The sequence below is a fragment of the Coregonus lavaretus genome (assembly GCF_964263955.1).
Source record: "Coregonus lavaretus genome assembly, chromosome: 3".
In the NCBI taxonomy this organism is placed as follows: domain Eukaryota; kingdom Metazoa; phylum Chordata; class Actinopteri; order Salmoniformes; family Salmonidae; genus Coregonus; species Coregonus lavaretus.
The window spans coordinates 61,310,662-61,327,489 of record NC_139990.1 but is presented as its reverse complement, the minus strand read 5'-3'; the positions used below and the strand labels follow the sequence as shown (position 1 = coordinate 61,327,489).

Genomic DNA, 16,828 nt, shown 5'->3' with positions numbered 1-16,828 from the left:
CAACAACACGAAGAGCTATCTATCCAAAACGGAGATGTATGGGTAAACCACTTCTCCAATCTTTTTGGCCCTATAACAGAGAACAAACAGCAAAAAAATATACATGATCAAATGCAAATCTTAGAATCAACTATTAAAGACTACCAGAACCCACTGGATTCTCTAATTACATTGAATGAACTACAGGACAAAATACAAACCCTCCAACCCAAAAAGGCCTGTGGTGTTGATGGTATCCTCAATGAAATGATAAAATATACAGACCACAAATTTCAATTAGCTATACTTAAACTCTTTAACATCATCCTTAGCTCTGGCATCTTCCCCAATATTTGGAACCAAGGACTGATCACCCCAATCCACAAAAGTGGAGACAAATTTGACCCCAATAACTACCGTGGGATATGCTTCAACAGCAACCTTGGGAAAATCCTCTGCATTATCATTAACAGCAGACTAGTTCATTTCCTCAGTGAAAATAATGTACTGAGCAAATGTCAAATTGGCTTTTTACCAAATTGCCATCAAAAGGAACATAACATTTGACATACCAATTAGGATCTGGCTAAAAATACTTGAATCAGTTATAGAACCCATTGCCCTTTATGGTTGTGAGGTCTGGGATCCGCTCACCAACCAAGAATTCACAAAATGGGACAAACACCAAATTGAGACTCTGCATGCAGAATTCTGCAAAAACATCCTCCGTGTACAATGTAAAACACCAAATAATGCATGCAGAGCAGAATTAGGCCAATACCTGCTAATTATCAAAATCCAGAAAAGAGCCGTTAAATTCTATAACCACTTAAAAGGAAGCGATTCCCAAACCTTCCATAACAAAGCCATCACCTACAGAGAGATGAACTTGGAGAAGAGTCCCCTAAGTAAGCTTGTCCTGGGTCTATGTTCACAAACACAAACATACCCCACAGAGCCCCAGGACAACAACAATAACAACAACACAATTAGACCCAACCAAATCATGAGAAAACAAAAAGAGAATTACTTGACACATTGGAAAGAACAAACAAAAAAACAGAGCAAACTAGAATGCTATTTGGCCCTAAACAGAGAGTACACAGTGGCAGAATACCTGACCACTGTGACTGACCCAAACTTGAGGAAAGCTTTGACTATGTACAGACTCAGTGAGCATAGCCTTGCTATTGAGAAAGGCCGCCGTAGGCAGACCTGGCTCTCAAGAGAAGACAGGCTATGTGCACACTGCCCACAAAATGAGGTGGAAACTGAGCTGCAGTTCCTAACCTCCTGCCAAATGTATGACCATATTAGAGACATATTTCCCTCAGATTACAGCGATCCACAAAGAATTTGAAAACAAACACAATTTTGATAAACTCCCTTATCTACTGGGTGAAAAACCACAGTGTGCCATCACAGCTGCAAGATTTGTGACCTGTTGCCACAAGAAAAGGGCAACCAGTGAAGAACAAACACCATTGTAAATACAACCCATATTTATGTTCATTTATTTTCCCATTTGTACTTTAACTATTTGCACATTGTTACAACACTGTATATATACATAATATGACATTTGAAATGTCTTTATTCTTTTGCAACTTCTGAGTGTAATGTTTACTGTTAATATTTATTGTTTATTTCACTTTTGTTTACTATCTACTTCACTTGCTTTGGCAATGTTAACATACGTTTCCCATGCCAATAAAGCCCTTAAATTGAATTGAATTGAATTGAGAGAGAGAGAGAGAGAGAGAGAGAGAGAGAGAGAGAGAGAGAGAGAGAGAGACTTGATTTGCCCTAACATAAAATGTATCAACCCCTACAAAAATGGTTCCATTAATTATAATCCACATAACAATTCACATAATAATTCATTTCCTGTTGCTGCACGGTAGCAAACTGGCTCAAGTTAAGATCCTACATCTGTAACAATGTAACATGTCTTCAATTTAGTTCAACCTGCAGGCCAATGTTGTGTGAGCATGATGAGGAAAGCAAAAACACAGCTAAATAGATCAGAATAAGAATCTCTTCATTGTATTTGAAATACTTTATTAGCCTAGTCACTCTGGATAGTCTAGTCACACTTATCATTTTACAGATGTAGGATTTGAGCCAGTATCCAACAGCAGGAAAATAATCTGGCAGCAATAGGAAAAGTTAATTATTATGTGGATTATAATTAATTGACATTTTTGTAGTCGTTGATACATTTTTCGTAAGGGAAAATCAAGTCTGAAATTTCAAAGCTGAAATTACAAACTTTAGAAGCCTTTCTAAACCTCAAATACAGTACAAGGAAAGTTTTCCTGCAACAGGGTGATCAAATGAAGATCTTACATCTGTATGATGAGAAAATAACACACTAAATGCTTAAAATAACTGAAAAATGTTGAACGTATACAATACATTTTTTATTAGCGAATTTTAAACCAGCAAACACTGCAGACCTTGGGAGCAGGAGTTGTCCACCGCTTAGGCCAAAAGCTTATTATGTCAACTGTAAGGACAGACGCTGGGAGACGAGAAGCAAGTACAGGGAGTGATCATTTAATGACAAAACAGACAGGAACAAAACACTGACAGCGTCTGGACAACGGAAACGAAACAACATTAATGCCGACACTGGGATCAAACTGAGGAACAGACAGATATAGGGGAGGTAACCAAGCAGTGATGAAGTTCAGGTGAGTCCAATGAAGCGCTAATGCGTGTAACGATGGTGACAGATGTGGGGAGCTGGAGCAGGCGTGACAGTACTCCCCCCTCTAGGGACGCCACCCGGCGTCCCACCTGGGCGAGCCTGACGGGCCGGCCGAGGCATGGGAGCAGGACGAGCTGGCCGAGGCGCGGGAACCTGTCGAGCCTGATGTGGGAGCCTGACGAGTCAGCTGAGACGTGGGAGCCTGATGAAGTATGCTCCCTCTAATTCTCTCTCTCTCCCTCTCTCCCTCCCCTCAACGGAGGACCATGGCCCTAAGACCATGCCTCAGGATGCCTCAGGACTACCTGGCCTGATAACTCCTTGCTGTCCCCAGTCCACCTGGTCGTGCTGCTGCTCCAGTTTCAACTCTTCTGCCTGCGGCTATGGAACCCTGACCTGTTCACCGGACGTGCTACCTTGTCCCAGAACTGCTGTTTTCAACTCTCTCTCTCTACCGCACCTGCAATTTCAACCTCTAAATGCCCGGCTATGAAAAGCCAAGTGACATTTACTCCTGATGTACTGACCTGTTGCAACCTCTACAACCACTGTGATTATTATTTGACCCTGCTGGTCATCTATGAACGTTTGAACATCTTGGAGAAAAATCTGGCCTTAATGGCCATGTACTGTTATAATCTCCACCCGGCACCACCAGAAGGGGACTGGCCACCCCTCAGAGCCTGGTTCCTCTCTAGGTTTCTTCCTAGGTTCCTGCCTTTCTAGGGAGTTTTTCCTAGCTACCGCGCTTCTACATCTGCATTGTTTGCTGTTTGGGGTTTTAGGCTGGGTTTCTGTATAAGCACTGCTGATGTAAAAAGGGCTTTATGAATACATTTGATTGATTGATTGATGAGCCGGCTGAGGCGTGGAAGCCTGACGAGCCGGCTGAGGCGTGGATACCTGACGAGCCGGCTGAGGCATGATGTGGGATGGGAGCCTGACGAGCCCGCTGAGGCATGGGAGCCTGACGAGCCAGCTGAGACATGACGTGGGATGGGAGCCGGACGAGCCGGCTGAGGCATGATGTGGGATGGGAGCCTGACGAGCCCGCTGAGGCATGGGAGCCTGATGAGCCAGCTGAGACATGACGTGGAATGGGAGGCTGACGAGCCGGCTGAGGCATGATGTGGGATGGGAGCCTGACGAGCCCGCTGAGGCATGGGAGCCTGACGAGCCAGCTGAGACATGACGTGGGATGGGAGCCTGACGAGCCAGCTGAGGCATAGGAGCCTGCCGAGCCATGGAAACCTGACGAGCCGGCTGAGGCATGACGTGGGATTGGAGCCTGTCTAGACAACCGAGGCAAAAAAAAACTCTCAAGCCAGCTAAGGCATGGAAGCCTGACGAGCCAGCTGAGGTATCCCCAGTTCCTTCGGCAGCGGCACCCAGACCTGACGTCACCAACCCAAACGAAAACAAAAAACTCCCTGATGCTTCTGATTTTGGTGTCTGCATTCTGTAAGGACAGACGCTGGGAGATGAGAAGCAAGTACAGGGAGTGAACATTTAATGACAAAACAGACAGGAACAAAACACAGACAGCGTCTGGACAACGGAAACCAAACAACATTAATGCCGACACGGGGATCAAACTGAGGAACAGACAAATATAGGGGAGGTAACCAAGCAGTGATGAAGTTCAGGTGAGTCCAATGAAGCGCTGATGTGCGTTATGATGGTGACAGGTGTGCGTAATGATGGGCAGCCTGGTGCCCTCGAGTGCCAGGGAGGGGGAGCGGGAGCAGGCGTGACAGTACCCCCCCCCCCCCTACACCGTGGTGACTCAGTATACCAACCCAGTACAATGAGAGCATAGATGACCATATATTTATTTTCCTTACACAACAACCACTGGCCACATGACGTCTAGACAAACAGACAAACAAATAGACAAACAGACAGACCAACACCTAATAGGCACTTCAAAGACACACCCACTTTATGCTTGTAAAGTCCATCAAGTAAAGCATCTCAAAACCATTTTGGTTTATGTACCATGGAAGTCATATTATACCAATAATGATGTGTCACCAGGACTTGGCTGTGGTGTGGATATACAGTGCCATCAGAAAGTATTCACACCCCTATAATTTTTTTAAATGTGGTTGTGTTACAGCCTGAATTTAACATTTATTAAATGTAGATTTTGTGTCACTGATCTACACATGATACCCCATAATGTCAAAGTAGAATTTAGTTTGTAAAAAAAAAAGTAATAATAAAAAGAAATAAAAAGAAATGTCTTGAGTCAATAAGTAGTCAAACCCTTTGTTATGGCAAGCCTAAATAAGTTCAGGAGTCAAAATAACAAATCGCATAATAAGTTACATGGACTCATTCTGTGTTCAATAATAGTGGTTAACATGATTTAACTACCCCATCTCTGCACCCCACACATACAATTATCTGTAAGGTCCTTCAATCGAGTAATGAATTTCAAGCACAGATTCAACCACAAAGACCAGGGAGGTTTTTCCAATGCCTCGCAAAGAAGAGCACCGATTGGTAGAAGAAAAAATGGACGCTGAACATCCCTTTGAGCATGGTGAAGTTATTATTTAGGCTTTGGATGGTCCCTTTGAGCATGGTGATGTTATTATTTAGGCTTTGGATTGTCCCTTTGAGCATGGTGATGTTATTATTTAGGCTTTGGATGGTCCCTTTGAGCATGGTGATGTTATTATTTAGGCTTTGGATGGTGTATCAATACACCCAGTCATTACAAAGATACAGGCGTCCTTCCTAACTCAGTTGCCGGAGAGGACGGAAACCTCTCAGGGATTTCACCATGAGGCCAATGGTGACTTTAAAACAGTTATAGAGTTTAATAGCTCTGATTCGAGAAAACTGAGGATGGATCAACAACATTGTAGTTACTCCACAATACTAACCTAAATGACAGATTGAAAAGAAGGAAGCCTGTACGAATAACAAATATTCCAAAACATGCATCCTGTTTGCAACAAGGCACTTTAGTAATACTGCAAAACATGCTTGGGGTAAATCCAACACAACACATCACTGTGTACCACTATTCATATTTTCAAGCATGGTGGTGGCTGCATCATGTTATGGGTATGCTTGTCATCGGCAAGGACTAGGGAGTTTTTTTTAGGATAAAAATAAACGGAATACAGCTATAAGCACAGGCAAAATCCTAGAGGAAAACTGGTTCAGTCTGCTTTCCAACAGACACTGGGAGACAAATTCACCTTTCAGCAGGACAATAACCCAAAACAAAAGGCCAAATCTACACTGGAGTTGCTTACCAAGATGACATTGAATGTTCCTGAGTGGCCTAGTTTCAGTTTTGACTTAAATCGTCTTGAAAATCTATGGCAAGACTTGAAAATGGCTGTCTAGCAATGATCAACAATCAACTTGACAGAGCTTGAATATTTTTTTCAAGACAAATCCAGGTATGCAAAGGTCTTAGAGACTTACCCAAAAAGACTTCTACAAAGTTTTGACTCAGTGGTGTGAATACTTATGTAAATGTGATCTTTTTGTATTTCATTTTCAATACATCTGCTTAAATTTCTAAAAACGTGTTCACTTTGTCATTATGGGGTATTGTGTGTAGATGGGTGAGAGAGAAAATCTATTTAATCCATTATGAATTCAGGCTTTAACACAACAAAATGTGGAATAAATCAAGGGGTATGAATACTTTCTGAAGGCACTGTAAATAGGGGTAATGAGAGAAAGGAGGGGAGACACTCAGTGTTAGCCCGCAGGCTAATTGTGCTGGGGTATAGTGGTGCCTGTGGCGGTGTGTCAGAGACAGTGATCTGAAACAGGGCTCTATTAGCTCTATGATCAGCTCTGCTCCCAGCCAGAGGCTAACTGCCTCGGTCAGACCCTTCATTAGCCTGGGTAATTACTGCAGGCTGCCAAGGACCTGGCACTGCCACGGCAGCACACTGTAAGTGTGTGTGGGTGTCACACCGTGTTCAGCATTCTCTGTGCACCATTGTGTTAGTTTTGCCTGGTCCAAAAACAACCCTTAAGCCCTATACCCCATAGGCTGGTTGTGCTGCTGTGATCCTGTGTGGCCTGTTCTAGTACAGTTAGGTCTAGGCTGAACTAGTCTGGTCAAATCTACAGAGTCTAGTCTATTCTAACGTGTCATAGTGTATTGTGTTCTGGGCTGGTCTAGTCTGATGGGTTCTTGTGTTATGGTCTACTTAGGGTCTTATCTAGTTTACTGTGGTCTGGTCTGGCACCGTGTGGAGTGGAAGAGTGGCACAGGAAGTCTCCAGGGGCGTGATGACATTCCTGTAGCACACACTTCCTGTCCTGGCGGCTCTATTGTTACAGGGTTTAATGGCCCTGGTCAGGAAGTGAGCAGTGGAACCAAACCAACAAACCTAGGGGGACTAAAAGGGATCTCCCTGGTCTCCCTGGACTCAGGAGACGTACAAGTATAAGAAGGGTCTGAGTGCCCTCCTTCTGGTGAGACTCCATCTTCATCCGGATCCCCTCCAAACAATGGCGCCACCAGTGGCTTGGTGCCACACTCAACTTCTAGTGGCACAAAGATATATGACATTTGTTGACACCCCTGCTTTTGTTATGAATGCTGACCCGATGTGCAACATGAGTGGATGGAAACGAACCAGGATGGCATTATGGCTAGAGGAGGGTAGAGCGGTAAAAGGGGGCAAAGCCCAGGCCTGACCCCTGATCCCGGCACCAGGCAGAGCAAACACTGTATCTTTACATACCTTTCATGCCTGATAAGTGCAAAGTCACACACGCTTCCACTATCATCTTCAGGCGGTCAGACACTTCCTTTGAACTTCCAACCTCAGAAGAGCTGATGATGTAGTGGTTACACTGTGGACAGCCCAGCTGATACCATGATGACTGGGTGAGAGAGCAAGAGTGAGGCGGAGATAGCGAATAGAATGTCTGTCACACCATCCTGTTTGATTTTCTTACCTTCACAGAAGGTTAGCAGAAGGTGACATTGGGAGATGAGGGGGGTGTTAGGAGGAGAGTGAGGGTGATGAAAGGAAGGAATAAGAACATTTCTTACTTTTTCCATTTCCTTCTCTCCCTCCACCTTCATTTCTTTTTCTTAACTTCAGTAGCGACAGGCTGATGGACCTTTTTATTTTATTTTATTTACAAACTTAATTTAATTGGCTGTTATCAAGTTACGGATGTATGTTCTCCGCTTTGAATTCTGCAGCACTCTTTACTCTGTCTCTCACAACCACACACAACTTCTTCCTTTCCTAGGAATTGGTTAGGGATAACATAACCAATCCCCCTGTGTCCGTGTAATCTCCTAAAACATTCCAGAGAAACAAAGACACTTGATTAAGTCTTTGAATTACTGTGATGTAGGAGCTGTCATCTTCCTCCTGAACACACATAGACAATTCCGCAGTCAAGTGACAGAGACAGCAGACTTCCCTGGTTCTTGATTAAACATGACATGATCTAATTGCATTACAATTACAAATTGCGATATGCAGATAGTGGAAGTGAATTCCAATTAACGTTGTTATGCAGGATATGACCTAGAAACATTGCTGCTGGGCATACCTATTGGGATCTTTGGATGAAAGCAAGAAGACTAGTGTATGGGGACCCGAAGATGCCACATTAGACGAGAAGAAATGTACCAGTAGGATCTTTGATGTACCAGTATGTCACTGTGTACTTCACTCCAAGTGACCCCCCTATGGGTCCATGCAGTCACAATCCCACTGGGCAAAAACTGGTTGAATCAACGTTGTTTTCACGTCCTTTCAACAAACAACTTTGCAAAAAGTCATCAACGTAAAGGTATTTCGTGATTGTTTGTCTTTTTTTCACCCAACTTTTAACCTAAATCCAATTGCATGGTAAAAATGTTGGTTCATTTCACGTTAGTTGACAATCCAATCAAAACTAGACTTCTAAGTGAACACTATTGAGATACTATACTTCTTTTAGACTGTGGCTACTATCAACCCATTCCTACTGAATTTATGTTTTGCTTCATTTGCCATCATAGCCACAGCACACAAAGCAAACCCAATAGGGCCTTCTTGGAAGGTGGGATGAGATCAGCAAAAGCTTCTTGTATCGCAGCTTAGGCCTGCAGGGATCTGACCAGAAATATGGTATTGTTTATCTGATGACACAAAAGACAATTTCAAAAGCTTTAGATGGATATATACTGATACAAGCACACACAAAATTCTACCTGGATCCAAAAAGGGTTCTTCAAAGGGTTATTCTATGGGGTCAACAGAAGAACCCTCTTAGGTTCTAGATAGCACCTTTTTTTCTATGAGTGTATATCCAACATCATACAGCAAACATCCAATTATACAATGTCTAACAATAAAAAGCTTTGTTAGATGTTAAACTAGGATAGGAGTCTGTTCAAAGCTGAACCATTACGGAAGAAGCAGCCTCCGTCCCTCCCAGGACCCCAGACTCCACCTGTGATGAACAGCAGGCCTGAACTCACCAAGATAACTCAATGTGTGTTGACTCATCTGTGTGTATTCATGCAAACCAACAAATCTAAAACCAACCACCACTACCATCTTCCCACGGCTCCAAGGCAAACTATAGGCCTACATGTCTGGCTCCCCTCCTTCTCCTTGCCTCTCCAGGATTCCAGGATATAAATGTTTAACTAATGCCAGATGGACAGGGCCGAGGGGGCTGAGGGGGAGGAAAGGGAAAGGCTGAGCACGGCCTTGTGGCTAGTTTAGTTCAGCATGGCCACCTTCTGCCTTGGCAACCATGGCGACAGGAGGAGGTGAGCTAGAAGAGATGGAAGCTCCAGGGTCTTGCGTCACCCCTTTTGGGAAGTCCAAGCTATGGGGTGAAGGGGTCATGTCGAGGCAAGAGTGATGTCAACAACCCTACAGAGTTACAGGTCCCTCTTAACACTGGGATAACAAGCTCAACTGCCAAAACTCTCTCGCTCATCAACACTTTCTACAATCTCTACAAAGATCTGCCACCATGAAAGGTAATTGAAAATCACCCCTCCCTTTCGCAGGTAGTGCGATGTTCTTTGAACTGTGTATAGGCATTTCTTTATAGACAGGTAATCCCATTGGGATGAATTGAGTGCTCCTATCTCGTCAAGCAATTGGGTGCTGTACATTTCCTCAACTAATGATTAATAAGCCATGCATTGCTTTTGGATAAGCAGTGTATGGTTTTTCTACTCACATACTGTACTCTCACTAAGCTATTCAAGTTATGTAATCACTGGGCATGTGGGTGTGTGTAGTGTTAGGGAAAAGGAAAAGAGGAACTCAGCCTTTCTTTGATTGTCTCTCTTTGGAAGTGATTATCTTTACTGTATGGCTTTGCCAGAAGAGAGCGTTTCTCATCAATAAGATGAATGGGACTGATACTGAATCACCTGTGGAGCTACACTGTCCTTGATTAGAACAGCCATTCCAAAATATAACTGATTAACATACCAAGGGGAGGGTGGGGGTGAGGAGAGCAAAGAGAAGGGCAAGATGGAGGTAGGGCGGAGAGGGGGTGGCAAGGGGAGAGCAGTGTCCGCATGGGTCCATGATTTAGTGATTCATTTGACCTTTGCTCAAATACATTTGCTAATATCAAAGTCCAAATGAAAAGTCACCTTCACACTTTTTCTATGTCACCTCAGAAACTTTAAATTCAGGTCAGGACTGTGTGTGAATATAGGTTGATAAATGCCCCAAATTGATTGAAATGAAAGAAGAACAAATCTGGTCTTTCATAATACCAAATATTGTGCAAAAAGGTTACGACATTGATAAATGCCTTGTTGTGTTCTGTCCAACCATTTCAACAAAGTAGATTAAAAAAGCCAGCGGCTTTCGTGGACGATGCTTCCTGGGTGACAGTTGTCAATGTTTTCTTAGGGTCCCTGGTTTGAGCCCAGGTTGGGGTAAGGAGAGGGACGGAAGCAATACTGTTATGCTACCATCAAAGAGACAGCGATTTGTTAGTCCCAGAAAAACTATTTCTGACAGGAAATAACATTAACAGGTACATTTTAAGGAATTAACACCAAAATAATTGACAAGAAGTGCAGTCGACTGTTAAAATATGTATGACCAGTGGACTGGAGGAAATCCTTCACAAGAATCAGCTTTTCCTTTCTGTATAAGATTATCTCATAAAAACATAATGATAAATTATTGTAATCATGGTAATGGTTATTGCATCTGATAAATGCTGTGCTAGTGAAAGGACTCTTGGGGGAAACAAAAGGCTGATTTTTTTGTTGTTGTTGCTGAGAAAATCTTGTTGACATTTCAGCAAATGGCCCCTTATATTTCACTCACCATGTACACCCACCCAGTCCACTGGGCTTAGCTCTTCTACAAGTTCTATGATGAGTTACCAACATTGAGTTATTTAAACCATATTCAATGCACCACCATCTCCATCCTGCTCCCTGCAGTGCAGCAGTGGTGGGTTGGTAAGGATCCTATTTTGAAGGGAGCTGGAACAGGGGGTCAAAGTGCTCAATCAGCTCAAGGGGTTTCCGAGCGCATCTGTAGGGTTCCTATAAAATCTGTTTCATTTTTTGCCTAATTCCGTTTAGTTTTTCCCACATTCCTTTTTCTCCATTTTGTATTCCCTACTTTCAGGTTTTCACTCTCAAAATCAATTTTTTATTATACAAAAACAACAAAACTGGATGTTCTAAGTCAGGGATGGGCAACTTTGATGGGGATGGGGGCCACAAAAAATCTGAACTCATCATGAGGGGCCGCAGGTTGCTCACGGTTCTGCATACCCACATCCATGTGTAACAAGTTTAGATAGCTGGCCACTAAACTAACTTAGCAATCTAAAATTATTTTAGCTGACATGGGATAATTGACTGACTATCAGTGAATTACAAAACGAGAAAAACTGCTGATCCACAATATAATATAATATATTTCGAAATTGCACCTTAAATTGCACCATATTCTAGTATTCTAACTCACAACAGTAAGTTGAGACCTCGTCTACAACAATGCTTAAACCACATCAGGAGAAATCTAATACATTTTCATTTTGGGGTGTAGACACAAACACACACACAAAGAGATATGAGAGACCACACTTTCAGTCTTTTTCTCCTGAATTATTGTTAAGGCACCTGAAGCAACAATGAAACCAGTCCAAAACAATCTAAGCCATGTTATTTTTCAGTAAAAGGGGCAATTGAGCAAAGCAACAGTTGGTGAGACAATGAATGCACCCAAACAACAGACTGAGGTCCCTGCAGCATGCAAACTGCCTCTGGCGTCATTTCCTCATCATAATGCTGTGCGTATTTATTTATTGGTCCCTGGGGATGGCGGCAGGGGGTGATGAGGTGGGGGGACATATTGTGAAAGGCTTCCTCTCTCTTGATGAGTGCTGAGGAAAAGGTCACAGCACTGCTGGTGAGTGTGATAGATGTGTGTCTATGTGTTATGGTGGACTGGGGGGAAGGGGTGTTACATTATCTTTTCACACCACATACACTCATAGACCCTTTTTTTGCACATTGAGCACTCCTGCCCCTCACTCTCTCCAACCATAGGGTGATATAAGTGTTGGTGTTGTTTTGGTTTTATCTGTCTCTGAGCTGTGAAAAGAGTTTCTACACATGGAGAAGAGCAATGCATGAAATCTTAATATAAAGCAGGTCCATCTGATCCTCAAACCATCTGCTGTTCTGAAACAAATTGACAACTACCACAACAACATGTAAATCAGCTGCTGATTGTGTGCTTTGACAGAACAGAGTTACAATCAGAAACATAATCAGGAAGTATTTTTGTACTCTCATATACTGTTCCACTTGCTACTTTATGACTTCGTTTTATTCTTCTTTGAGTCAGTCATATTTCCACTATAACTCTTCCATGGGTATTCTGCTAAATGGAGTTGTACAAATCAAATGGTTGTTTCAAGCATAGGAGATTTGCTGATAAATACTGTGGGAGTTTAGTTTCTTTTGATTCCTAACTGGGCCGTGGTGGAGGTTGTATTCAGGAAACAGCCTTTTTACTCAGATATTAATGATATTTAATGAAACGTTGCATCACCTATGATGGCTTTTTCACAGGCAGGTGTATGAGCAATAAAAAGAATATGTCTACGACAGTCTTTGGGTTAAACATTTCCCAACTGTTAATGCTAAACAGACACTTTAAAGTGGCAATCAGTAGTTAAAACAATAAAGTCGTCTCCGGCCCCTGTTTCGGTAAAAAGCTGAGGGTAGGTCTGGAGAAATGTAACCACTCTTAAATTCATAGACAGAGCTATGGATGCAAGGACTGACCATCCATGATATCAAAATAATACATTTAACCATGTTTTGAAGCTATATAGTTTATATTTACTTTGTTTACAAACATTGGAGTAAAACAAGCTTGTATTGTGGGTTCTAATGGGGTACGGCAGTTGGACTAAGCTCATGAGGCATTTATAAGTTATATTCTTCAAGAATCAATGGGTACATATCATGAATTTATAAGTCCAAACATGGATGTAGCAACTGCAGATTGCCCCTTTAACCTAAATACATAAAACAACACATAAGGTCTGCACACACAGGTCAACTGCACTCTATCGAAACGCACGGCTTTACAATCAGCTCTGGTCCCATGTCCTTTTTCCAATTAGTGTGGCCATTCTACCAGATCTCAGTCAGACAACCTTAACTAAAAGCCCTAATCAATCAAACCCTGTTGCCTGTGAATTTGGAATAAGCCAAAGACAACAGTCTTCTGGCGCTCCATAAAGTACACATTTGGATCCATGTAACCAAAACAACAAAGTTCACAGTGTGAAAACATAAAGAAACTACATGGTAAGTCACACATGCTTTCTTGTTGAACAGAAACTCATATTTAGTATCTGTTCCAGGACATGGATGACCAGTTTTGTTTGAACAAATTCCTAATTTGACCAAGTCCATAATTTGCTCACCTCTGGTTAAATATGATAAACTGCAGAACAACAAAAAGCAAAGGGCCAGGGTAATTAGACCAATGACGGAGTCTGTTTAGCAGGAAATACCTACAGATCTGATATGTTGACTGCAGCTCCCTTATAAGGTCGCATGGCTCTTGACCTCTGTTAATAAATGTCTTCTCTGGAGACGTTTTTATACCCGTGTGGGAACGGGAGAGGGAAGCTCATAGGGAACCAATCGAGAGGCTTATCTATCTATTTGTTGACTCACTTGACTTTGCAAAGAAAGTGATAGATTGGAGTAGCAATTAAAGATATTTGCCTTGTACTCACTGTGCCCATTTCCTCAAAGGCAGCAGAAGGGTAAACTGAACCAAAATACATGACGTGGGGGAAAACATCTGAGGGGGTCCATAAAACTGCTGTATCATCTAATGATGCAGATCTTATTATCTCTGTCTGTCCTGGGGACAGGCCATTTGCAGCAGTGAGTTGTCTGGTCTGCACAGCATCAATTGAGCTCATAATTCTTGCTCAGGCTGCTGGCGCGACCATGCCCTGCAGTAAGGATCAAAAGCTAATATCCACGCTTAACAAGCCATGCTGCTACGAACCATTCAGAGGGCAGGAGCCAACAAATCTCATAGGTAATAAGTGAGACACACACACACAATCGTAAATGTGAAAACAAGCACATACAGTTTAGCTATTTTTGTACAGCTGTGTCAACAAATTCAAATAAATCTATCTCACGAGGGCTTAGGCTGAATAAATAACATGCTCCAAGAATGTTCTTTTTAGGCTGTTCTTAGGCTGACAAGCCTAACCATAATGAAATAAGTTCCAGGGAGAAATGTATACGAAAAGACACTGTGCCACCCCACTGAACATTAATGGATTTGCTCTCACAATATGTAGAATATAAAGCTGTGAATAACGTGTAGTGAATATCGGGACCCACCTCGGCCATCTTGCTTGATGTTGTGGAGCAGGTCAGAGTAGTTGACTGGTCCAGTGTTCTCCTCAAACACCAGGTCCACCGAGGTGATGTTGTTCACGTGCAGCTCTGTGTAGAGCCCCTCCACAGCGAAGTAGCACGGCCGGTCATCCTTCTTGTTGTCACTGAACATGAGCAGCACCTGCTCCTTCCACTCAAAGTGCTTGCAGATATGGAGGCCGAACTTGCCCAGCTTCTTGTGCGTGGGGCCTGTGTTGGTGATGGATGGGTACATGTTGATGCCGTTGAAGCCCACGGCTGGGGCGCCCGCCGTTACCATGGGGATGTCCCAGTGGGTGGTGAAGAGGCCCACTGGGGAGGAGGTGTAGTCACAGCCCGGCCCGATGAAGGCCCAGGGGTCGTGGGCGAACTTGAGGTCAACAGCCATAAGTGGGGCGATGGACTCGGAGCAGATGCCCTCCTCGTTCTCGCTGTTCTCAAACACGTAACCCAGGTGGTGACCAGGGAGGAGTGCCGGGTCAGCGTTGATGGTGTTGATGGCTCGGTCCAGAGCCGGACCCACACGGGGCCAGGCCCAGGGGTAGGCAGTGTTTCTCTGTGGTAGGATGATGGCCAGCGTGATGTTTCGGTGCTGCCGATGGTCCCGGTGCTCTCTGGGGTGTCGGTGTGAATCACGGTGCCGGGAGGACTTGCCAGACTGGACCCACTGGAGACAAGCGCCAAGCAGCAGAAGAAGAACCAGCAACAGTTTCTCTCCCTCCATCCTCATCCTGCTAGGCTGCTGAATAACGTCTTTATTAATTATTTATCCTGTTGAGCTAAAGAGGGAGATATAGGGAGACATTTGCACACACACACATGAAAGGCTCAGTTTGGAGTCTCTTCATGTCTGTTCAACTCTGTTCAAAAAGCTGTTTTGCTTCGTCACAGCTGAATTCCCTCAAACAATTTTTCTTCATGTCACGTTTGAGTGGCCTTTGCACTGCCATGCTATAGAACATCTATGAGAGAGTGACTCCCTTATACCAGACTGGAGTTACTAAGTTTAACATGGGCAGTTCTGTCCCCTCAAATCAGATTTATACTCAGAATTTGAGAATATAAACGTAATAATTAACCATGCATCAAAGAATATCAACGTGTGTGACAAAATACTTGTCACAGCTCCCTTTAGTAAGTTATAGTGAAGGTGAACTTTCCTAGACAACTACATGGTTGTTAGTTGCTGTTATCAAACTGGTACACCGTTAAGCTTGCACCTGACAAGATATGCATTGATTTAACTGTTTAACTGCACTCATTGAGATTTGTTTAGCATCAAAGCCTGGTACACCAACAAATACCTAAACAATGGAGCAATAATCGAAGGTGCATTGCATGCCATTTTCACATGTATGTAGGCTAGATCGAACAGTGTTGAGTCCGAGGGCAATTACTTTGATTCATTTGAAGCTATAGGCTACATCTTGTTTATAAAGTATCTTATCAAAAACATAAACAATTGAGTAATAGGATGCTTAGGGTTATGATAAAACGGATGTCTGAAATCAGATAAAGGCTTTTTCTAGTAGATAACAAAGATTTAAAACGTCTAAATGTATACATAACAAAATCTTAAAACGTTATAAGGACGGTATACCTGGTTTTGTAAAGCTATTAGCCTTATATTAGGCCAAAATATCTGTGCTCACATAATAGCCTACACTCAAAAGTTATTTGGGAAAACATGTGGTGCACTGTCTGGCTGTAGCCGAAATAATTTAACATGAATTAAATATTTGACAATTAAACATATTTGAGATTTGCCTAAATACAATAAAAGTACCTTAAATTGAGTTTTCTCCCTCCATGTCCAGCTCTGGTTTATGCCGAGGTCTTGGCATGTGTGACTGTCAGTTACTGAGGAAAAATATCAGCTGGTGTTTGCGCGGAGGAGCTGATGCTCACGCGAAACCCGCGAAAAGGCAACGCGTGGTTCACGCGTGGTTCACAAAACCTGGGGATATCTACAAAAGAAAACGTCAATTAAGTTTTTTCCCTTTTAGTTGCGCACAAAGAAACCAGGAAAAAATGTGATTGGAGAATCACAGAATGAATGCACAGCCACAGTCAGTCATTTGAGAGGTGCTAGCTCCCACCTCTTATTACCAAAGAAAACAGACTGGACACACTTGACTTTGGCTTTCCTGATTCAATTATTTTAGGCTAAGCAAAGACAGTCCTTGATGATTTGCTGTGTCAGACATAGTAGC

The 16,828-nt window shown here is 42.9% G+C and overlaps 1 pseudogene across 1 annotated transcript in view; it reads right to left on the bottom strand.

The window, feature by feature from the left end:
* Positions 1–16,497, bottom strand: part of LOC311123759 (atrial natriuretic peptide receptor 1-like) — a 44,478-nt pseudogene extending 27,981 nt beyond the window's left edge. The window contains exons 1-2 of the transcript XR_014615281.1: positions 16,402–16,497; positions 14,580–15,394 (exon numbers count right to left, since the gene is read on the bottom strand). The product of XR_014615281.1 is annotated as an atrial natriuretic peptide receptor 1-like (transcript). The remainder of the gene's footprint in view (positions 1–14,579; positions 15,395–16,401) is intronic.
* Positions 16,498–16,828: the final 331 nt, after the last annotated feature.